Source organism: Heterocephalus glaber, unplaced genomic scaffold (assembly GCF_053883595.1).
Source record: "Heterocephalus glaber isolate CG9 unplaced genomic scaffold, H.glaber_assembly_v1.0 deba00000071, whole genome shotgun sequence".
Taxonomy (NCBI): domain Eukaryota; kingdom Metazoa; phylum Chordata; class Mammalia; order Rodentia; family Bathyergidae; genus Heterocephalus; species Heterocephalus glaber.
In genome coordinates, this window is record NW_028258137.1 from 17442804 (window position 1) to 17468250 (window position 25447).

Below are 25447 nucleotides of genomic sequence, written 5' to 3' on the forward strand. Positions count from 1 at the left end.
AAGAATCTATGTATTGGGCCAGGGATTTAGCTCAGTGGTTCCGCCGCCCGCTTTGGAAACACAAAGTCCCAAGTTCGATCCTCAGTACTGCCCCCCCCAACAAAAAAAGAATCTATGTATTTTTTAATAGGGTCCCAAGGCAAACTGGCAATTTAGGAAACATTACTAAGATCCCAAAAGCCCAGAATCTGAATAATGTCAACTTCATAAGGATTGGACTTTTCTGTCTTACCTCCATTTCTGTATTCCCGGCATCAACAACAATATCCAGCACACAGAAAGTCCTTATAAATGTTTATTGAGGGTCAGGGGTATAGTTCAATGGTTGAGCACTTGTGGGGCATGTGCAAGGTCCTGGGTTTTATCCTCAGCACTGCAAAAGGAAATTAAACAAAAATATTGAATGAAATAATATTTTTTGTAGTTTGAAAACTTTTTTCTTTCCTTTTCTCTCTCTCTTTCTTTCTTTCTTTCTCTTTCTTTCTCTCCCTCCTCCCTTCCTTCCTTCTTTCTTCCATGTGTGTATCTGTGTGTCTGTGGTAATGAGGATTGAACCCAGGACCTTTGCACTGACCTACATCCTGAGCCCTTTTTCTTTTTTATTTTGAGTCACGGTCTTGCTATGTCTCTAAGTTGCCCAGGCTGGGCTCCAACTTGCAATCCTCCTGCCTCAACCTCCCATAAAAATATTTTCTTTACATTTCTTCAGTCATCCTGAAAATGGACAGAACAGATATCAGAGTCCTCATTTTACAGAAAACAAAATTGAGCTCAGAGAGATTAGGTGACTGGCCAGGTCACACAGTTAATGAGAGGCTTCACAGGCTCTCTCTCTCTCTCTCTCTCTCTCTCTCTCTCTCTCTCTCTCTCTCTGGAATTCCTGTTTTCAGCTGATAGGAGGAGAGTAATGAGAAGATGCACAGGTAGAAGAGTGCAGATGTACACACAAGATAAACTACTAGCATAAAAAAACCAACTTGATAAGTATAAGGAGTTGTAGTATTTGTCACAGGAGGACAAGATGGCAGCTCAAAGGTGCCAGGGGCCACATAAATCCCCCTATCTCTCAGACCCATAACTGTATGTATTAATCCAAGCAGTCCTTGCTTGCTTGCTATACTGTTAATAGCTTTCCTGTATTCCGTATCTTTAAGTGCCAAGGGCTTTGTGCATGTTATTAATTTAATTTTACTATCTTTCTCCTGGACCACTGCTATAGTTTTCCATTGTGCCCTTCTAATTTGTTTTTTCTCACTACTGGCAGACTGATCTTTTTATTCTTGTTGCTGCAGTTGCATTGCTAGAGATTAGACCCATGGGCTCTGAAATGCTAGGCAGTCACTGTACTACTGAGCTACAGCCCCAGTCCCAAACCAATCTTTTACAATGGGCAAATCTGTAAGAATTATGTCTCTGATTAAAATCCCTAAATTCTTCCCTACTATCCAGAGCTAATAAGATCCTGCCTAGTCTAGTCCCCACCTATCTCTCATTCATTACAGTGAACGTGGATTTATTGAGGGCCTACTATGTGCACGATGCTATTTTCAGCACTGGGGGTGTAACACATGAACAAGAGACAAGGTCTCCTTGCCTTCATGGAGTATATGATAATAAACAAGTACAGAAGTAAACAAACAAGATAATTACAGACTGCTATAAGTGCTATGGAGAAAATAAAGTAATGGGATAGTCACTAGGGAAGTCTATGTTTGATAGAGTGTCTTAGTCACTTTCCTTGTCGATTTGACAAAATACCCAACACCTGAAGCTTAAAGGAGAAGAGGTTTATTTTGGCTCACAGTTCAAAAGTTTCAGTCTATGTTTGGCAGGCTTAAATACAGAAATGGCATGGCAAAAGGGTCTGGGTAGAGGAAAGCTGCTCCTGTCACAGTGGCCAAGAAGCAGTGAGAGAGGGGAGGAGCCAGGAAGAGAGATAAACTCTTCAAACACTTCCAGGTCAAACCCCAGTCACCCCCTTCCTCCCACCAGACCCCACCTCCTTACAGCAAATGAGCTATATCGCCCCCACGATCCAATCCTCTTCCAAAAGCTCTGCCTATGAGTGAATGAAGCCCTTGGGGGACATCTAGACATAAACCATAACAAGTGGTCAGGGTCAATGCTCTGAGAAGGTGATGCTGAGGCTGACTTGAATGTTGATTAAAAAAAAACTAAAGTTGCAGAAAAAGCTGGGAGGAAGAGTATTCAAGGAAAAGTAAATAGCATAAACAAAGGTCTTGAGGTAGGCAATTTCTCCAAACCAGGAATAGAGAAGTCAGAGGGGCTGAGGGACAGAGACAGAAACATGAGAAAAAGTGGTGATGGTCAGATCCTATTGGGCTTCATAGCCACCGAACATCAGAATATATGGTCTAACCTTCATTCCAGGCTAAGAGGAAGCCACTGAAGAATCTTAAACAAAGAAAGAATATCACCTGATTTATATTTTATAGCAATCTCTATGTGAAAAAATTGATTGGCAACAGGAGGAATGGAATTGAGGAACAAGAAAGGAAAAAAAAGCTGGTGCAGCATCGAGGCCAGAGATAATGGGCTAAGCTTGGGCCATTGTGGTGGTAGAAGAGGTGTAAAAAACTGATCGGATTCTGGAGTTTTGGGTAAAACTTAAAAGCTTGGTAATAGATTGGTTTTGGAGGTGGAGGAAAGAAGGAGCCAAGACTGTCTCCTGTTGGGGCTTGGGCAGGACACGATACCATTTATGGAGACAGAATCAGGTGTAAGAGAAGTCAAGAGTTCTCCCCGTCCTGGGAAGCTGGAGGGTCTGTGCTCCAGATAGGTGCAGGTGCTGAGTTGCCTGTGACTGTCTGGGGCCAAGGGCTTTGTGCTGAGAGGTTAGACTGAGTTGCAGATATAATTACCAATGTCTCCATACAGATGAGGCTTAAAGCCCTTGTGTTAGTCCTGAGGCACTTGGACATTTGAAGAATATGAAGAGGAGGATCTAGAGAGCTAAAGGGCAAACAAGAAAGTGAAGTCAACAACAACAACAAAAAAGATTTCAGAAGAGAGGAAGTGGTCACATGCTCCCAGGAGGCATGGAAGGCATGGTCAGAGACTGGATCCACTGGATTTGGCTGAGCAAGCTCTTTGGAGGAACAGTTTCACTGGAGAATCAGTTCAGCATCAGATTAGATAAGACAGAGCAATGAATTGGAGGTGAGGACATTATGTGCAGAGGCTTTCCCTAAGCTTTGCTTAAAAGGAATAAGGAAATAAGATATGTGGGGTCAAGTGAGGGTTTCTTTGTATGTATGTATGTATGTATGTATGTATGTATGTATGTATGTATTTTTGAGACAGGATCTTACTATGTAGTTCAGGCTAGCCTGGACCTCACCATATGGTTCAAGTTGACCTTCAACTCACAGCAATGTTCTGACCTCAGCCTCTCTGATCCTGGGATTGTGTGCCACCACACCCTAAATTTTTATCTTCTTATTTTTTGTTTACTAGAACTACTTTCTTCAAACTTCAGTTATTGAAGAACTATTTTTACTTTTGCTCCATAGTTATACCATGGGTTTATTGTTTGTTTTGTTTTGATCCTGGGGCTCAAACCCAAGGGCACAAGCTATATCTGTATTTTATTTTATTTTTGAGACAAGATCCTGCTAAGTTGCTAAGTAGGATTTGCACTTTTCATTCTCCTCTCTCAGCCTCCCAAGCACCAGGATTATAGGTGAATGTCACCATACCTTGCTTACCACGGATGTACTATACTTACATTTTTTTTCTTAAAGTCAGCTCATTTTTCATTTAAACTGACTTACTGGGCTGGATGTGATGGCTCATGCCTGTGATCCCAGCACTTGGGAGGCTGAGGCAGGAGGATTGCCATGAGTTCAAGGCCAGCCTGGGCTACATAGTGAGTTCAAGGCCAGCCTGAATTATATAGTGAAACCCTGTCTCAAAAAATAAATAAATAAAACTACCACCACAACAAAACAACAACAACAAAATAAACTGACTTACTTTAAACATTTACTTAAATAATGGTACTGCATCTAATGGGAAACCTACATCCCTTGTCATAAATACAGGGTAACTGTTGTAAGCCACTACATTTTAAAGGAGTCTATTTCATAACTATCTTGTTACCGTGAAATGGGCAAGTATATTCCAGGCTTTTGAATTTGGTGAGCAAGGAATTGCAAGTATGGACCAGGTAACAAGTGGCAAGAAGCTACATTTATTGAAGATCATAGGAAGTCATGCTCAGGGAAAGTCTGTACCACCAAATGATAAGACACATATAGAAAAATGGTGTTGGGGTGACAGAAAAGTAAAAGCACCGCACACAGGTCATAGCACATTGAAAAACAACAGCAATCCCCATAAGTCAGGGTTTCAAAACTTAAAGGATATGCACCTCTGCCCAAGTGCCTACTCCTGAATCTCTCAATGTGATTGACAGGGTGCTGAGTCATTTTAGGGGCTCTCAACATGCATGCTTGTCCCAAATTCACTCTGATCTTAATTACATGCATGACATGTAGTACATATTTATGAACCCATAATGAGGTTTGAGTAGGTGAAGGTGACGGACTGGAGGTCAGGCTGGGAGATCCAACATGTGTGTGCTCTTGCCTAGAGATCTCCTGGGTTTTTGTTATTTTCTTTTTTTTGGTACCGGGGATCGAACTCAGGACCTTCCACTTTTGAGGCAGGCAGCAGACCCACTGAGCTAAATCCCTGGCTGTTATTTTTATTTTCTATCTATATTAGGACAATGGAAGGAGGAATGGCCATTTAGAATTAAATCGATGGAAGGTAGTGACTTCCTCAGCTCTATTGTTTCTAACTGTACTAGTCAGCTTTTCTTTACTGTAACAGATACAGGAGATAATCAATGTATGAAGAGAAAAGGTTTGTTTGGCTCACAGTTTTGGAGGTTTCAGTCCGTGGTCAGTTGGCCTTGTTGCTTTTGGGCTTGTGGTGAGGCAGCACATCATGGCAGGGAAAAGGTGGTGGAGCAAAAAGCTGCTCACCTCATCGCCTGAAAATGAAAAAGACAGCAGAAGAGGAAGGGGCTGGGGCTCCCCCTTGAAGAACACAGCCCCAATGACTGGAGACCTCCCACTAAGCCTCACATTTTAAAGGCTCCACTACCTCTCAACACCACCATCAGCTGGGGTCCAATCCTTGAACACAGGATCTGTGACAGCAGCAGCTACAGCTCATGCTAGCCTCAGGACTCCCATTTCATTTTTATCTTTCTCAGGGAAACTTAATCTGATTAATAATTTCATTTCTTAATGACAGGTCATTTGGTAGATTTTGAAGGAAAAATTGGGTGTGTGTATCCCATTTCCCTTCTCTATTTTTCCTCTTGGGAGATATGAGCCATTTTAAATTTTAAAATACACAATTTAAAAATTCACCAGGCATCGTGGTGCATGTCCATGATCTCAGCTACTTGGAAGGCTGAAGCAGAAAGATAGCAAGTTTGAGGCCGGTCCAGACAACTTAGTGAGATCTTATCTCAAAATAAAAAAGGGCTGGAGATATAGCTCAGTTGAAAAAGACCCCATGGGTTCAGTCCCTAGCACTACAAAAAGAAAAAAAAATTAAAATTCTATCTTACTTCATTTTCTGTTGCTATAAGAGAATACCACAGGGCTGGGGATTTAGCTCAGTGGTTCTACCGCCTGCTTCAAAAGCAGAAGGTCCTGAGTTTGATCCCCAGTACCAAAAAAAGAAAAAACAAAACAAAACAGAATACCACAAAGCGCAAAGACCCGAGTTTGATCCCTGGTACCAAAAAAAAAAAAGAGAATACCACAGACCAGATAATTTATTTTTTTTGTTGTTTTTTGTTTTTGGTACCAGGGATTGAACTTGGGACCTTGTGCTTGCAAGGCAGGCACCAGAACCACTGAGCTAAATCCCTGGCAAGACCAGATAATTTATAATGAAAAGTTTATTTAGTGCATAGAGGCTAGGAAGTCCAAAAAATACAAGGGGAAAATTTGCTCTCATAACAACACATTCCCAATAACTAACCCAGTTTGGAGATCAGGACATTGATCAGTTTGTGAAGGCTCTCTCCTCCTAACACAACTGCAATGGAAACTAAACTTCCAGCATATGAATTTGGACAACACATCCAAATCATAGCGAAGTTCAAAGATTTTATTACAACAAATTAAAATCATACAAAAGAATGAAGGAACATATTTGGCTGTGTTTCTCCAGGAGCAAATTGGGCCCTTGCTGGGAGAGAAGTTGATCAGCTAAGTTGATTGGCTAAGTCTAATACTGTACTGGGATTCACCATTAATAAGCCTACCTGAAAGGAGGGCTTTTCCTGTGTCATGGCCTCACAGTGCAAGTCATGAGCACCTCACTGAGAGTTCCTCAGCTGGCTAGGCTGCCTTCTTCTGTGACTTCTACAACCGGCGGCTGGCTGCATGCAAAAGACCTTGGGAGACCCTCAAGCCATGCAATGATGATGTTACGGAACAGGAGTGGGGATGGGATGGAATCGGGGTGAGGTCTGGGTGTAAGTGGCTAGAACCAGCTATGGCAGAATACAGCCTGCCTGCTTAGCTCCAGACGCTGAGTTCCTGTTCTTTGGTGCTGCGTTTTATTCCTTTGGCTCGTGCAGGGCCAGTTTCAGGTACCCAGCATCCAGCGCCCACAGCGACACTGCCAGCCCAGAATACAGACTTGGGCAGCTACAGCTGCAGCTCCATCTCTACCAGTCTAAGGAGAGTGGGGGCTTTCAGTGTTCTTGCTAAACACTGCTTCAGGATTGGAGCTGCGTGGTGAGCTCGATCCCTCATCTCATTCTTCCCAGCAGCTGACTCGGTGGATCTTAAGTTCATAAATGTCTGTGATCTTGTTTTCTCAAACCTCTTTTTTTTTGTACCAGGGAATCAAACTCGGGTCCTTGTGCTTTCAAGGCAGAAGGCAGAACCACTGAGCTAAATCCCCGGCCTCTCAGCCTTCTTCTATTACAGTGAATTCATAAATTTCCAATATGTCTCCACATTGCCAAACTCATAATAGGTTTTTGTAAGGCCTGTAGGCATCCAAAGAAAATTTTAACATTGCTGGTTAAGCGCCTCAGTGGTGAAGTATGGTGAAGTATTTGCTAAGCTTGCAGCTGGAGAAGCATGCAGTGAACTTCTCCTGAATTTCATACATAACAATGCAAAAATAAATAAATAAAATTATCATCTTAATCATTTAGGCGAGAACTCTACTCACAATGATGTTACTATATACTATATGAACTGAGCTCATGGTCTCAAAAAATCAAAGAATAAATTCACAAACCAAAAGGAGAAAGTTAGGAGAGTTTTATTGGAAATAAGAACAGTAGCCCCTGCATTTCTAGTAGGGTTCCCAAGTGCATGGCCACATGGCCCCTCAATCCAGAGCTACTTACAGATAAACAGAGCACAGGAATTGCTGAATTGTTTTGTGGCCACCTACCACAGATGGCTCTGTGGATTTATAATGATCAATTGGACCTCAGCCTCTGTAATCCAGTTTCTCGGCAGGAAAGGTTTAAAGGAAACAGATTTTAGAGAAAAACTGGTTATTGTGTATTTATTTATTTTTTATTTAAAAAAATTTTTTTGGTACTGGGATTGAACTCGGGACCTCGCACTTGTAAGGCAGGCAGCAAAACTGCTGAGCTAAATCCCCAGCCCTGGTTATTGTGCATTTTAAGTTCCTTAAAACCTCTGCAGCTTTGTGAAGGGTGGCTCCAACTGCCATAATTACGGAAGGGGCTGCATTCTCAATTGCCTGAGGAAGTTTATTTTTCATCCAAAATCCTGGTTCACTATCTATTATTTTATTATTATTATTGTTTTTGGTTTATTGAGACAAGGTCTTGCTATGTAGTTCAGGCTGGCCTTGAACTCGCAATCCTCCTGCCTCAGCCTCCCAAGTGCTGGGATTACAGGCTTGCACCACCATGTCCAGCTTTATTTTAAGTTTTAGCAATATGGCTAATCACCCAACTATCTTAGGCCCTTTCTGTAGTTAGGCGCCTTATTCATAAGCTAACTAAATAAACTATTCTTTTTTGGTACCAGGGATTGAACTCTGGACCTTGTGCTTGCCAGGCAGGCGGTGGAACCACTGAGCTAAATCCCCGGCCAAATAAACTATTCTTTACAAGTAAGCTATAAAAAAAAATAATCCCACCTGCCAGCAGAGTTAAACCACACTCTGCAACAACAGCTTTATTAGTAATGAAGGCAGTATTTTGACTTCCATCTACTGATTCCTTGGTCTTTTATTCATTGGTTTAGAACTCAGCTTTCAAAGATGGATGTTATTTACTGGTATCCTCTCAAGTATCACAACTGGAATATTTTTCTGGAGGACTCAAAAGAAGGCAAATCTTTCAAGTGTTACATAAATTCTGCATTCAGTGATGAAATTGGAGGATGCTATTTAATACATTATTGTAGAATGACATTTTTGTTTTAAAATTAATTTTATTGGTACATTTTAGACATACATAATGATCACATTCAACATAGGGAATTTGTACATATATATATATTTTAGTACCAAGGATCGAACTCAGGACCTTGTGCTTGAGAGGCAGGTGCAGTGCCACTGAGCTAAATCAACAGCCCAACATGATATATCTTGATCCTTCTTTGTTTCCCAATCCCCCCTTCAACCTCTTTTCCCCTCCTTATTTATAAAACCCGTGTTTCCATTTTTTCCTTCTATTCTCTCTTTTTGTGGTAGAAGAACCTTTTTATGAAAAGATGTACATAGTATATTGCTGAATACAGAGAAATGGATCAATGGCTGGCTAGAGTGATAGTTAACTAGACAGATATGTGATAAAGCAAATATATAAAAAAGTCAACAGGAGAATCTAAGTGTGGTTGCTTGCTATACAATTTTTTCATATTTTTGTACATTTGAAAATGTTTATATAAAATATTTGGACTTTAAAAATTTTTAAATTATAAACAATATCTAAAGAATCCCTTTTGTAGGGCTGGGGATTTAGCTCAGTGGTTCCGGCACCTGCCGCACAAGCACCAAGTCCCAAGTTTGATCTCTGGTACCAAAAAACAAAAAAAGAACCCCTTTTGTATAATAATTGCATAAATGCACAGCAACATATTAAAAAAGTATTTTTCAAAGAAAATCTGAGCCACCATAGTGGTATGTGTCTATAGTCCCAGCTACTTAGGAGGCTGAGGCAGGAGGACTACAGTGCTCATGGGTCTGAAACCAGCCTGGGCTAACAGAGCAATATCCATCTGTCAAGAAAGAAGTAAAGAAAGGCATGCACCATCATACCCAGATAGGTAGAAGAGAAGGAAGGAAGGAAGGAAGGAAGAAAAAATCACTTTTATTGCATAAAAATTCTTTAGCAGTTTCCTATTACCCCATATAAAAATTCTTTAACAAAATCTTCCAAGATCTGGCTGGTCTGGCCCCTGTCTATTTTCCCACATGCATCTCCCTGTGCTCTGGCCACACAAGCCCTCTAGTCCACTCACCCCAACTTACCATGATATTACTACCACTGGGCTTTTGGACATGCTATTTCCTCTTCTGGAGCATTTTTATCTTCTCCCTTTTTTTCCATTTAATTTATCCTTTAATCTTAGCTCAGCTGCCACTTCTTGAGGGTAGCCTTTCCTGACTTCTCTAACTAGGTCAGAATCCCATATTTTATGCTTTTGTAGAAATGGATCTCCTAGCTCAGTCATTGTTTGAATTGGCATTTCTTTTTGTGCTTATTTGATTAATCTCCCCATAGAAGGGCAGCCTGAGTTAGCATGCAGCTCAGCATCAGATCCTCAGCAAGTTAGCAAATAGTAAGGTGCCCAATAAATACTTATTGATGGGCTAGGGATTTAGCTCAGTGGTTCCGCTGCCTGCCATGCAAGGTCCTGAGTTCAATCCCCAGTACCAGAAAATAAATAAATAAATAAATAAATAATAAATACTTGTTGAACAAATGGAAAATAGATGAAAACCATATTTCTAAGTGGTGAAATTATTTGTAATTTTGCTCTCTCTCTCTCATTATTATTTTTTTTTTCAGTACCTGGGAGCGAACACAGGTCCTTGCCCTTGTGAGGCAGGTGGCGGAACCACTGAGCTGAATCCCTGGCCCTCTCTCTCATTATTTGCAATTTAGAAACCAGTCTTATCTGAGGTCGAGGTTTCCAGATTGTTGAATCCAGAATCTATTGATCAAAACCAGAAAGAACATCCTCTGAGTCTACCTTTGGATACCCAGCTAAGGACATATACTACTCAAACAGAAAGATCCAGTAACAATACTGTGTGAGGTGCTAACAATTCTCCTGATTCCCAGTCCCCACCCTACTCCCCACTAATCTGCATTTTGTAGGCCCTTAGGACAGTGTTGGCTTTCACACCCTCTTACACAATAGTTAGGGACACCAAAGCCAATTTGTCTGTCCTCCTCCACAAAAGAGTGACAGCAAGATAAAACACCACCCACAAGTCTTTAAAAATTTAAAGAACCTGATAAAGTCCCCCATTCCACACCTGTCGTCGAAGGAAATTGCTTCTGGCAAGGGCCTCTGTTGCCGCTCTTCCTCCAACACCTCCACACACACTCCCGTCCTCGTCTACTCACTGCAGGGCCTCAGGTCCCCTTGCATGAGGACTTTGAGCAATGGGAAAGACCCTCATTTTCAAGCCTGGTGAACTAATGAGCTGCTGCTCTTCAAGCATGGGGAGGATCAAAGCCTGAGATCTGAGGCCCTGGCAAGAACACAGCCGCCTGCAGGCGTGGGTGGGCCATGGTGGGCTGGAACCAAGAAGCCCTGGATCACGCAGAGCCAGGTGCTTGGCATCCACCTGGCTGGGCCTGTCTCCCGACAGACAGGTGTGAGGGCTGGCCCAGGTCAGGTCCCCAAGCTGAGGCTGTAGAAAAGGAAGGATTTGAAACCATTATAATTAAATTAATTCAGGAATTGGGGGGAGGGGTGGCCAGGGAGAAAGAAAGAACAGGAAAACAGCCACTGATCTACAAGGCCCAGTTAGCCAGGGTTAATATTATATCTTATTTGTACCCAGTCTTTTGTCCTCTCCTCTCCTCTTCTTTTCTCTTCTCACCCATCCCTTCCTTTCCCTTCCCTACCACTTTTCTTTATGTGGTATTGTTACCAGATGCTGGGTCCCAGCAGGGATTCTTTCTAGGCCTTTGGTGTCCTGAACAAAGAATTGAACAAGACATACAGAAAAAGCAGCGAAGGTGTAACCATATGGAAGGAGAAGAGGGTATGCTCTACAGCGCAGGAGTGGCCCAGCACAAAGGCTCACAGCGCCCCCACGGATAAAGGAAAGGGGTCTTTTTTGTTTGGTTGGTGTTTTTTGGTACTGGGGATCGAACTCAGGACCTTGTGCTTGTGAGGCAGGCGCCAGGCACCAGAACCACTGAGCTAAATCCCCGGCACAGGAAAGGGGTCTTTGTATCCAAAATTCCTGGATTGGCTTTCTCCTCATGCAGATAAAGCATCAGAGCAGTTGTCCTACGAAAAACTCACTTGGCCGGGTGAAGAATTGAAAATAACTCTTTTCTGATTGGTCCACAGTGCTCAGCCATAAACCTCACATCATTTTGGGTCCCATGTTCTGCACATGTCCTCTCTTTAGAAAACATCTCCCTCAGCCATGGGTTTTTATGACCTTTGATACATTGTCCAGTTTGTCCCAGTCCTAATCTACCTCAGTAGTGGGGATTGAACCCAGGGTGTTCACACTGAGCTACACCCCCAGTCCTTTTAAACATTTTTTATATTTTGAGACAAGGTCTCACTGTCACTCAGTTGCCCAGGGCAGTTATTGTGAGAAATGCATTCAGTTGTCCAGACCCAAAGAATGGACAAAAGAACAGCAAAAGTGAAAATATAATCCAGTCTTGCAAGGCTGGGTGTCCACTATGCTAGCATGCACACACCCAAGCCAGGTATGATGTGCAATTTAACCCCTAGCACATAGTTCCCTCCACCCCCAGCATGAAGTTTTTTCCTCCTTTTCTTATTGGCTGAGCACTGGGGATGGTGGTGATGGTGATTACAGACTCCTCAGCACCTGTACCTGTGGCCTGCTCCCTCAGTAAACATTCTGTGGGTTTTAAAAACAAATGATTGGACCTGGGATTTAGCTCAGTGGTTTTGCCGCCTGCTTTGCAAGCGCAAGGACCCAAGTTCGATCCCTGGGACCAAAAATAAGACCAAAAAACAAAAAACCTGAATGATTAAGCTACAGGGGGCAACTTCTAAACTGCCAGAACTTTCCCAATCAGTTAGCATCTGTGGGAATGCCATAATTTATTGACTACCTACCCACTCCCTTTGTTTAGAGATCCTTTCAGATGCATGACCTCAGTCACAACCATCTGGAGGCTAATAGCAGTTTTCCACTCAGAGTTAAAGGCTTTATCCTAAAAATAGACTACTTTAAGTTTTTGCTTCTTACATCTTGAACTTGTGATCCTCCTGCCTCAGCCTCCCAGAGTGCTGGGATTACAGGTGTGTGCCACCACCCAGTTATTTTTTCTATATATAACTTTAAAAATAAATTATACAACTAGTGTTCTTTTTATATGATAAAAAAGGACATTGTGATTAAGAGAAAAATTCTTCTCAATTTTTACTCAGACACCCATTTCTATTATTTCCTTCAAAGAAGTAAATACTCTAAAAAGGTAGTTAATATACTTAATGTCCTTCCTGGACTTTTCTCTTTTTTTCGGAGAAGGGAACCCAGGACCCCATGCATGCTAGACAAATGCTTTATTACTGAGCGACACTTCTCAACCCACTATTAGCACTTTTTTTTTTTTGGTACTGGGGATCAAACTCAGGGCCTTGCCCTTTCAAGGCAGGCATGGTGCCACTAAGCTAAATCCCCCAGCCCTACTAGCACTTTTAAAGTATATGTAACATTATAGTTCTACAACTTCTTTTTTCCATACAACAATGTATTTTTGAGAAGCATCCAGGTTGATGTATGTGACATTTCTGCCGGCCTGGGCTACAGAGGAAAGTCCTCCAGCACATATATGAACCACATTTTGTCATGTAACGCCAATAGCCAACACTCCAGAGCAGCATTCCTCTCTCTCAGAGATCACTTTAAATTCTCTCTGTATATGGCTCCTTGGGTGTGTGTGTGTGTGTGTGTGTGTGTGTGGCACTGGGAATCAAACCCAGGGCCTTATGCATGATGGGCAACCACTCTACTGTTATGGGGAAAATAACTCCCAACCTGTTAGATGTCAGATGTGCCAGGTTTGTGGTCTTGTAACAGCAAAGTGCCAGCCAGTATGATGCAGCTCTACTGTTCCAGCTCCATGCAGGTAGTCCAGGAGAAGGTGAACTTCCTGGGTGCAGGAAGACACACCCAGAAATTTCGGAGGCAAAGTGCACAACTTTATTCGTAATGCTGGTGGGTCAGTCTGGGATTTCTCCACAAAGAGACTGACCATCCAACTCAGCCAGAGCTGGGTTGTTATACACTTAGGGAAGGGGCGGGTTTATAAGTTTCAATCCTTCATTTACATATAGGCCCAGCAACCTTATTGGTTACAGAATTCACATACAGTGGGTTCATTGGTTAACACAGTGCACTGAGTTTTATCTTACTTGCATATGGTGGGAAGGCAGAACAAAGGAAATTCCTGAGATGTTTGAGAGAGCTGGGCCCAGGCAGGCCCCAGCATGTTAAAGGTAATGAAGGGAAGTCATCTATCCCTGTTAGCAAGTCCAGCTTTAGCTAAAAAATTTATTTCCCTTTCATTCCCTACTCTTTTTGATCCTAGGTGAATCTTCAACTTGTTTGCAGGCCTATTTTTTTTACATGTATAAGTGTAAGCATCAGACCTTGAGGTTACCATCAGTTGGTATGATTCTTGGATCTTAATGGAGTTAAGGCACTGAGAAATAAAGCATATGCCTATTTATAAAGCATGGACCAATTGTTAATAACATGAGGATACCAAAGAGAGGTCCTAATAAAGCACCTATCTATGTCTTTTAGTCACCTAGAACACTCCACCAGTTGTCAAGGTTTTTCTGAGTCAATCTAAACAAGATAGGATAGCCAATTCCAGCATAAAACCCCAACATATAGCTAAGAGGTAACATCTTTGGAAAGTATTTTAGCCCTCTGGAGTAACAATTGTTAAGCCTATGTCAAGAATAAAGGCAGTCACTATGAGGTAGGAAAGAATAAAGATGTCAGGGAAAAGACCAAGTCTAGAAAGCCTGGCAGTGTTTCATGTGTTGAGGTCCTCAGGCTTCAGCCGTGTGTTGGCCTGTCATGTCTGGAGTGACAGGAGCAGGGTTTTGAGTGAGTTGTCTCCTCAAGGTGATCTTTAAGGGAGTTGTCTCATCAGTGTGGGCTTCTCAGGAGTCATCGTGATGGGGCTTTTTGATTCAAGAGTGATGAATCCATGGCTAGATCTCTGTAACTTTAATAGCTCCATCCAGTAATCTTGGTGGAACCAGTGAATTTGTCTCAATTGTTTTCCATGTTGGCTCCTCACTGTGTTGGCACCTGGAGGGCTGGTGCCTTGAGGGGGGGCCCTGTCTAACTGCCTACAAGATATCTAATAACCTATCTGCAATATTCCCCCCTCTGAAGAAGTACTCCTAACTGTTGTGAGGGGGCAAAAGGGGGAAGACCATTCTGGCTACTTCCAGCTGAAGAGGGTCATAGTTGTGATCAGCAGTCAGAGTTACTCTACAGAGGGTCTATCTAAAGGCCTTCAATAGGCTCCAGGCATTGTCATCTTGGTAGCCATGTAGCTTTGAGTCTGGAGGAGACAAAGCCAAAGAAATAGTTAAGAATACATGGGCCAAATTATAAGGTCAGCAGGATTGCTATGAATATAGCCAACAAGCATTTCCACTGGGAGGAACTAGTAATAGTCTCCCACAAAGAGGATAAGGAGAAGGTCCAGGGGACTTCAGAATCCAACACAGAAGTCGTATTGTATAGTTTAGCAGGTATGAGCTGTTTACAAAGTTGATCTGGTGGATCCTAGTAAAAGAAGTCTAGCACATTTGTCATTGGTTTCATTTGTATGACTGCTTGGAGTTTGGCAGCCTCTAGGAAAGAATAAACAAAACTTTTAAGAAATTAGAGCATGTATAATCTAAGCATGAGAACAGTAGAATGGAAGGGCAAGTTGGGGAGAAAGTCACACTTAGAAATTGAAATAGTGATTGTAATGTGCTGGTTCTTAGAGTCTTTCATTGACAGAGGTTATCTATAAGTCTGATACTGTGTCATAAGTCTCTCTAGTTTTAGCTGTAAGAAGATAAGAGACAATTTGAAGAACAAATTTTATTAAGAAGTTTAAAACTCTAGCTGAGCTCTTATAGATTTTAACGTAGGGTTTTTTTTTCCCCATAGTTTCTTTTAATGACCCATAACCATGGTCAGCTACTGGTATAGCTGGAAACTTCTAGAAGGGGTCAGTGATTGGAGCCCCTTTTTATATCTAGATTTATTACTATGGCATTATTTTTACACTTCTTTTGGTTATTGTTTTCTGCTGGGTGTTTAAGACCAAGTTAAAGTGAGACCTGTGTCAATCAATGTAGACATCTTGCTCTTTATCAAGGTCAGTTAAGTCTCCTCAGGCATTATTTTGGAACATCCATAGATCCTCTCAGCTCTTCTGTTGTCAGCTGTCAGGATGGGTCATGTCCTTGATTGACCATGTTGCTTTCAGTGAAAGTGTGGGAGACATTTCCCTCTTGGTGACTCTCCTTTGGCACATGGTACATTTGTCCTCTGGTGTCCAGCAATCTCTGTCAGGAGGTTGAGTGACTTACCAAAGATGTAGGATCCTGTAAAAAAGGTTCCCTTATGTCCTGGATTCTTTGTTGACCTTGAGGGGCTAGGGTCAATATATTGATTGTCCTCTTAGCCCAGTTACCTTTCTAGTTTTGCCCTCCACACTTTAATTGTTGAACACCTGGAAGAGAAGATCAAAGACATTAGAAGTTCAGTAGAAGCAATGAGCTTAACTATTATAATTTTGTATGGAGATTAAGCACTTTTGAAGTATAAAGCATAGAGAGCTGTTATTTCTTACTAATCATGGTTATTTTAGTAGTTGAATCCCTGCAGAATGTTAACAGACAACAGTTATACATTATATAGAGAAATTTAAGATCAAGAGCCACACAGTATTTTAGCATGACAATCATGATGGCATTATCTTTGTAACATTTACAGGTCCATTTTAGTATGGAATAGTCTTTCAGTCAAACACTTCCATCTGATCACAAGGCATTAAATGAGATAAAGAAAATTCTTATTTTAGCTTAGTGGTTCCGGTGCCTGCCTCGAAAGCGCAAGGTCCTGAGTTCGATCCCCCATACCAAAAAAAGAAGAAAAAAAAGAAAGTTCTTATTTGTTATCTTTAATAGGATACCATCTAAAGAGAACATACATATTGGTCTATAAATGTGCCTTAGAAGTTCATAATGTCTAGCCTTTAATTTTAGTGTGTGACATTGTTTCAACTGTTTGGTGTCTGAGCATCCCTAAGTGTGGTGACACATATAACATATACATAACAAAAGTTCTCGAGAGAAAGTATTGTTTGACTGGTTATCTTATGCTGGCTTGACCTGTACCTCTTATCACAAGTAGCTGGAGTGCAAGAGAAAGGCAGATACATGAGTCAAAAAAGCTCATTACCATAAACAATGTCCTAGAGGACTTGTACACTTGGAAGGCATGAATGTATACACCATGAAATAACAAAGAGTATCACATGAAACCCTTTGTTCCTTAATTTTGTTTTGTACCAAGAGCATTTTAAATAAAACCTTATTGTTTTACCACAGAAAACTTAGCCATTTGACCATGACCAATGTATATATATCACAATATGTTTAGCAATGTATTTTCCACAAGGCTATGGAAATTATTGGGGTCCCCTTTGTGAACAGAGGCTGGAATAAATTTTTCCAGCCAGCTGCTCCTTCATTTGCCAAAGGGAGTCCTGACCAGTGGTTTTTTAAGCTTAAGAGTCTTTAATTCCTTAACAAATTTTGAATGACCTATGAGAGTCAAATCATAACTATTAACACATTATTTTTGACCCATGAGATTCCTGAGTTATTATACATAGACAATAATACATACTGTATTTGCAAAACCAGTTTTGACATCATTTGGATCATTAGGCAACCTGGGGAAGCACGTCTTTAGTGACATTTATCTATAAGCCAACTTGAGTTGTAAGCAAACATCCCAAAAGGCCAAAAAGAAAAAGAAAAAAAAAACAGTTGAGCTCAAACAAAACAGCTATACGTGTTGTTGTTGCAGAAATCTCGGAAAGAAATACACGGAGACACAGAACTCGGATAAAATAAAAAAATTTCTTCTCGCGAGCGGACGGGAACACCGGAAACCGGTCTGGTCAGTATCTGTGCGCCCTCTGTTCAGCGTTTCCCTTTTCATATCCTTTTTAGCCATCATCTCATCCCTAGCGGTCTTTGATGTGTAAATACAATTCCAGTTCCTATTTACAAGTCACAGACACAAGATAGGCACATATACACTGTAAATTCACCCTGGCATGGTAACTTTGTTAGCTTAATGAAGTTACAGGTTAGAGTCAGATAATCGTCACCTTAAACAAGGAGTTGCGGGAAAAGCAAATCTTAAAAGAACACATTTCTTATTTTGCTTCTACAACTACCTTAATATTCAATCTATTATCTAAAACTTTTCTGTATCATAACAAATTGAACAGACAAATAGACACACACATAAGACAACTTGTTTATAAACCAGAGTGTACTCATACGTATTTGGCCAAGTTGAGTTATAATAGCCTTTTTATAATTTTTAGGTTTGTAACTATAAGTAAGACTAGTCAGAACTTTGTAGGTCAATTAACTGAGATCTTTTTTAATAAGAATCAGAAGAAATAAAAATCTTCTACACCTGTGAAAGCAAGGACCATTTTAAAGATAGGCCCTAGGCTGATAATTTATCTGATGCAATACCCAGCTATACAGGCTTCTCATGATTGCTTTGATCACCAGTTATTGATAACCACATGTAACTGTTCCTTCTAAAGGGAGAGACTGTTAAAGGTAATAATCTTCAGCGGGTATGGTCAGGCCAGGTTTTCATGAAGAGACTAGGTGACACTCTTTGAAGCTAAGTATGAATTCCAAACAGTGAGGGAAGAAGATCTGCCAAGGCTCCAACCTGCTGTGCTTCAGATGTCTACCTATGAGAGTTTTTGAAAAGAAACAAAGGAAAGGTGTTTCTGTTGATCCCTCTTGTTCTGTGCCTAATCTAAGGCATCCTTTAGCCAGTGACCCCTTGGACTATACTTAGCCATAGGCTTTCCTCTTTCAGAGCCTCAGTTAGCACCTCTTTGAGAAGAGTGGCTGGCCTAGCCAGATGTTCTGGAGAGAAATCACAATGAGAGGCAGTTCTCTGGGGACTGGGCCTGTGCCTATTTTTAATACCTGGTTTTGCTTAAAACTGATATTAAACTCATAAGGTTCCCTAGGAATGTTTTGTTTTATCAGTGAACTTATCTGTGCTATAAAAACCAGTCAGCAGGGCCGGGGATTTGGCTCAGTGGTTTCGCCGCCTGCTGTGCAAGAGCAAGGACCTGAGTTCGATCCCTGGTACCAAAAAATGAAAAACAAACAAACAAAAAAAGATTGAGCTTGCAGCCTCAAGCCCTATTTGCCTGCTGTACAAGTGCAAGGACCTGAGTTCGATCCCTGGTACCAAAAAAAACCAGTCAGCATCATTTTTGAGGGACATGAGAGGAGTTAATCTCCAATTCTGCCTGAGGACTGAAAGATTAATTTGGACTAAAATTTATATTTATTGTTTGAGTTTCAGGATTAAACCAAGACCAGTTTTTTAATATGGCCCAGATATAAGTGAAGGTCAGCTGTACTCTGGAAGGGTTCCAGGGAGGGGAAACTCACCATTCTGGAAACTCTGTCTTGAAATCCAGCAGCCACAGAGGAGGGAAGTGCATTGACCCAAACACTGTTGAGAACTGTGTTATTTCTCAGGGGGAGGGCAGTGGAGAAGGGACAGAAGGGTGATTCTAAGTATGGCACAAGAACTAAATCTTAACCATCTCAGGTGTAGAAGGAAAATTAAGATCAGGAGCTTTTCCAGAGTGGATCTGCGATCCTTAGCAAAACATGTCTCCAGAGACAAAAGCTATGATTGACTCCAACTCCATTGCCAAGCAGAAAATCAAACCAATAGTCAAAGATCCTGAATGGCTGCTTTTTTTTTTGCCTCTTGAAAGAGAATGAAAGTGTTCTAACTATATTGTTTAGGACTTACCCTTTTAATGAATTAGTCTGAATCTATAATATCTAATTTATGATTTAACTACCCTACAGGCTGTTGAGCAGGTTCCTGATCTTGTAGAAACACTCCCAAAGCCATGTCTCACCTTTTATTAACATACAATCTGAAGTGGTGTCCTATAGGCAGGCACTTAGAAGTGGCATGCATTCTGGGATGCAGTCTGGGACTCAGGTTCCCAGGTTAAAATATGAGTATCTGTCTTTTGGGTTTCTCTATAAGCTGACAGAGGGGTCATGCAATCTCACTATATCCTTCTATCTACAGGTGACAAAAGCCAGTAATTTCTAGGAGTCTCCTTAGCTGTTTTAGAGTCTTGGGCTGTGGAAAAGAAAGAATTGGTTTCATTCTTTCTTCTCCCAGTCTTTGGGTTCCCTTAGATACAATGAGGCCTAAATATTTTACCTCAAGACTGAAAAGTTGTACCTTAGATCCAGAAACATTATAACCCCTGTCTGTTAGAAAATACAGCAGAGCACAGGTGTCTTGGCTAGAAAGCTCTTCTGAGTGGGCACATAATCGGATACCATCTACATATTGCAAGACTGTGACTTAGGAAAAACTATAGTATTTCCTTTTATCAAATCAGGATCTAAGGATGTCCTCATCTTTTTCTGGTAAATAGTTGACAATTTAAAATAATGAAGGGCTTCATTCTCATGTTTCTTAGACCTTCAAGAATACATGCTTTGCTGGGGATTTAGCTCAGTGGTGCTGCTGCCTGCCTCAAAAGCTCAAGGTCCTGAGGTAGATCCCCGGTACCACCAAAAAAAAAAATTTTTTTTTGAAAAAAATACATGCCTGAAAATGTCTTCTATCTGATTGGTAGGCCAGTGGGGGTCTTGCATAGGAACTGTTTGTGTTCCAGTAAGAACCAGTTATTCCCTTGGCTGCCCATCTTCACCTTTTAAAATCAAGACAATATCTGTAAATGTGGTAGCAGCTTATAATACTGCTTGTCTCTCATTAGAAACTAATGTTTGATATAAGAGCAATATTACATCTTTTTAATCTAGACTATAGATCTGAGTAAATTCTCTAAAGACTTCAATGTACATATCAGGATCATCTGAAAACTTTTTTAGGTCTCATTTGATCCCTCTTAGGTCACCAAGAAAAAGACACATGAACACAAGTAATTCCATATTTGTCATTTAGTTTCTCCAAGAGATATTTGAAAGGTCGCCGAAGAAGGGGGGCACACACGGACGTTCAAGCAAGCTTTATTGGGGCGCCAGTCTGCAGCCTGCCAGGCTGACTCACAGAATGGAGACCAGCAACTGCATGGGCTGAGCTGGAAGCTTATATAGGGATCTTGCAGGTGGGAGAGCACTAGGCCATTGGTGGGGGTGGGGGACTGGGGCTGGGGTATGTAGCAACAGGTTTCGGTCAGGGGGATGGAGTCACTGCTTTCCGGAAGCCCCTATCTTACTGGAATATCTGACTAAGAAGTTCCCTGTTCCTTGTGGCCAGAGTGGGGTAAAGGGAAAGGAGAGGAGGGGGCTTGCTCTGTGGGGGCTCTGAAATACCTAACAATATTATCTTTGGGGGACCTGAACAACTTAGTTAAAGATGGATATAGCCTCATAGAGATTTTAATTATGGCTGGCCTAGAAATTCCACCTTCAGCACCCCCTGGTTAGGGCTTAAAGTTGTTGGAAACTTTGTTCTCAGGTTCTAAAGAGCAAGGAGTAGCCTCAGGCTTAGAGGTACTGAATGCCTTAAGGGTGAGGTGTCTCCTTTTTTATGGCCCACATTTACATTTGAACATAAGCAAGGATTACTTGTTTTGTTTTTGGTATGATTGAGCCATGGTTTTTGTGGGGGGTTTTTGGTACCAGGGATTGAACTGGGGTCCTTGGGCTTCTGAGGCAGACAGCAGAACCACTGAGCTAAATCCCCGGCCTAGGATTACTTTTTAATGTAAAGAAATTCTGAATCTAAGACAATTTTGACCATTTTTTTCTTACAGTATAATTTTGGTTGTGAAGAGCATCATAATCAATACTTTTCTTTGTATTTTTATTTTTGACTCTAAGAGGTAGGCATACCACATGCGGGTGTAGAAAAATATTAAATTGCTCTTTAATACATTCCAAAGGAGTACAAGGTTCAGATATGGAGTTCCCAATTCTTTACTAGTGCAGCGATCTTCTCTTTCTTAGGGAATTCATATCCTTGTTCATTTGTTGTTTTTGTTTGTTTGTTTGTTTTTGATTTTTTTGAGGCAGGGTCTCCCTTTGTACTTCAGGCTGGCCCAGAACTAAGTAGCCCAGGCTGGCCTCGAACTTGCAGCGATCCTCCGGCCTCAATCATGTTTAGAGAAGGAGGTATTGCTAGCAAACCAAGAGATTTAAACTCTTGCTTTCTAGTTCCTTGAAAGAGAAGAAAATGGGTCAACGGTCAGATTAGGGCACTTTTTGTGAAAGAGATCACCTCTAGGGATGGTAAGTCAGAGGTTCTGCCCTGGGCCCTAGGTGGAGAAATCTCAGACACTTATCTACGCAAACTTTATCAGCAGCACCACCAGTCTACTCCTTTAAGATCCATTTTTCATTTATTAAGTATTTGAAACTCACGGGTCCTTTTAACAGCCACAATCCACATATTATTAAAGGCACCTTTAACTTCCTGTGTCTACATGAAGGAAGAGAAAGGATAACCAAAATCTCTTTTATTCTAGTTAGTGTGTAAAAACCCAAATGCAAGTTACTGATGGCTATTTTCCCTAGTGTAAAACAAAACAGTTGTTTCAAGTCGTCTTAGTTTGACTTCCTGGAAGGAGGAGCTGTCTGACTATAAGGGATTCTCAAATGATCTCCCAACGAGTTGGAGAAAAGTTTAAGGGAAGTTTAAAACTCACTAGCAGAGCAAAAAAGTCCAAATAAAGCTCAAGATAGTTAAACATCCAAAAAAATCTTCACATGGCACTCTATAAGTCCATAGTCAAGGCTCCAAAGTCCACAACTTACCAGCAAAGGTATTTTTCTCCCCTACACACATAAATGATGAAGACCATGCCTAGGGGAAGAGTAGGTTCGGGTAGTTTTTACTCTATCAAAGATTTGTTTTCTACATTTGTCTAGAGGTCTATCTTATTAGTAATAGAGAAAGCAGTCCAAACCTGTAGCTCAACTCTGAATGGAGGTTTAAGAAAGGGCTCTGACGGCACCTTTTCAGATCATTCTGAGACAGGATATCTGATCATCACTGACAGAGTTCCTCTTTCACCTCACTGAGGAGCCCAGATAGGGACAAGATGTGGAGATTTTCTGCTGATTATCAGGACGAAAACCAAGACCAGACCAGGCCACAACAAGCCTTTATTAGGGGAACAGATCTGCCAGGTTGTCTCTGAACAAAGGAGAGACAAAAGCAATATGGCCAGGACAACAAGTGCCTTTTATAGGAGTGGGGGTGGGGCTTGTAGGAGCTGAGGTGGGGTTGAGTGAGGTAGTGGCTAGGGAATGGAGGAGCTGGTGATGTCACTAGTGGGAGGAGATGAGCCAGTATTAGGTTACTCTCTAGGTGGGAACAGGGGCATGCTGGGAAGAAGGGTTTGTTCTTTGGTGGAAGCAACCATCTTGGCATGATGTCACACAGGGGAGGGGGCGAGGCACCATAGGAAGAGGGCAGCTACTATACATAATAGCTGGTGAGGTAGTGGGACACCTGTCAAAGACAAATGTGCTAGACTTCTTTTACCGGAATCTACCAGACTGACCTTGTAAAAAGTTCATAACTGCTAAACTACAATACAACTTCTATATTGGATTCTGAAGTTCCCTGGACCTTCTCTTTATCGTCTTTGTGGAAGGCTATTGCCAGTTCTTCTTGGTGAAAACACTTACTGGCTATATTCATAGCAACCCTGGTATCCTTATTGTTTAGCCCATGTATTCTTAACTATTTCTTTGGTTTTTGTATCCTCCTGACTTAAAGCTATAAAGCCACCCAAGATGACAATGCCTGGTGCCTATAGAGGCCTTTAGATAGACCCTCTACAGAGTATCTCCGACTGCCCATCACAACTACGACCCTCTTCAGCTGGAAGTAGCCAGAACAGTCTTTGCTCTTCACCCCCTCATGGCAGTTAGGGGTACTTCTTCAGAGAGGGGAATATTGTAGATAGGTAAGTTAATTAGATTATCTTACAGGCAGTTAGACAAGGCCACACTCAAGGTGCTAGCCCTCAAGGAGCCAGCACAGCAAGGAGCCAACCTGAAGAAAAATTAAGGCACATTTACTGGTTGGCATTATAAAAAGGAAAAGAGGTGCTACTTCCCCTAGGGATAGATCACAGTGATTGATATTCTAAATGAGAAATTCCTTGTATGTGACTTGTTTTCCCATTTGATCTCCATTTAATCAATATTACCTGGGTGACTGTACTTGTAATCTTATTTGTTGGTCATGATTTTGTCCCACCTCATGCCCACCTTGTAAATTTCCATTGGGTCTTATCATTTTGTCCCACTTTGTACCCGCCTCCCCTCATGCCTTTGCTGTATAAAACATCTTTGAAAAGTGGGGTGGGCGGGCAACCCACTTTCCGGGTCCCCTTAGACAGAAGCTTTCTTTCTCTCAGCAAATTTTCCTACTCTAAAAACAAAACAAAAACAACCAAAATGCTACACCATTTTGCATTCCCTCTCCCTCAAAAAGGTTCCAATTTTCCAGATCCCTGCCAACACTTTTTTCATTTATTTTTGTGATGGCAGGCATCCTAGTGTGTGTGAGACAGTATCTGAATGTAGTTTGATTTTTATTTCCTAATGAGTAATGATATTGAACATCTTTCATGTGATTGTTGGCTATTTGCATGGCTTTTTGGGGAAATCTCCATTCAAATTATTTTTATGTTTAAAGAGAGCTGTCTTTTTGTCATAGAGTTGTATGAGTTCTTTATATATTCTGGCTACTAGACTCTTATTAGGTATATGATGTGCAAATACCTTCTTCCTATTTTGTGAGTTCTCTTTTCACTTTCTCAGTAGTGTCTTTTAAAACACAAAGGTTTTGGGCCAGGGATTTAGCTCAGTGGCACTGCACCTGCCTCGAAAGTGCAAGGTCCTGAGTTTGATCGCAGGTACTCAAAAAACACACACACGAAGGTTATTTTGATCAAATCCAATTTATCATTTTTTTCTTTGGTTGATCATGATTTTGGTGTCATATCTAAGAAACTTGTAAAATCCAACATCATAAAGATGTACACCTATGAGTAAATTTTCTTCAATGAGTTGCACTTTTATTTAGGCCTTTGATCCATTTTGCATTCTTTTTTTTTTTGCATTCGGTATAAGAATTGAGCTTCATTCTTTTGCATGTAGCTGTCCAGTTGTCCCAGCACCATTTGTTGAAAAGACTGTTTTTCCCCCATTGAATGGTTTTGGTGCCATGTAGAAAATCAATTGGCTACCATTACCATATCAAATAATAAGAGTAATAACTAGCATCCTGGCCTTGTTCCTGCTTGAGAAAGAGTTCTCTTTTTTGTTATTTTGGGTGTTTTTTTTTTAAGAAGAGTTCTCTCTATGTCATCCAGAATGGCCTTGAATATGCAATCCTTCCACCTCAGCCTCCTCAGTAGCTGGGATTATAGGAGTGCACTACCATATAGGGTAAGGAATAGTCTTATTTTACCATTAAGTATGCTGTTTGATAGTTTTTTAATGTATGTAATATAATACATAATATGCAAAATGTGATATTTTAAACTGGCATAGGAATTTCCCTTCAGTTCTACTTCACTAATTTTTTTTTTTTTTTTTTTGGTACCGGGGATTGAACTTGGGACCTTGCGCTTGCAAGGCAGGCAGCGGCAGAACCACTGAGCTAAATCCCCGGCCCTCTACTTCACTAATGTTTAATCATAAATAAGTATTGAATTTTTTCAGCTACAACTTTTCCCTACAAGTATTGAGATGATCATTTTTTTTCTTCCTTAACCACTTAATGTGGTACATTACATAAATAGCTTTTCTGCTGTTGAAATGCTCTTGCATTCCTGAGAAAACCAATTGCAATTCTTTACTAATGTGAGTTCCTTTCCTAGTTC

At 41.1% G+C, this 25447-nt stretch overlaps 1 long non-coding RNA gene across 1 annotated transcript; it reads right to left on the reverse strand.

Moving 5' to 3' along the window:
* Window positions 1-281: 281 nt before the first annotated feature.
* LOC147830631 (uncharacterized) lies at window positions 282-13496 on the reverse strand. Its single transcript, XR_015448860.1, has 3 exons — window positions 13270-13496; window positions 4906-5020; window positions 282-373 (listed from the first exon to the last, which is right to left on the reverse strand). It is a non-coding gene; the product is annotated as an uncharacterized LOC147830631 (long non-coding RNA).
* Between the last annotated feature and the right edge of the window lie 11951 nt (window positions 13497-25447).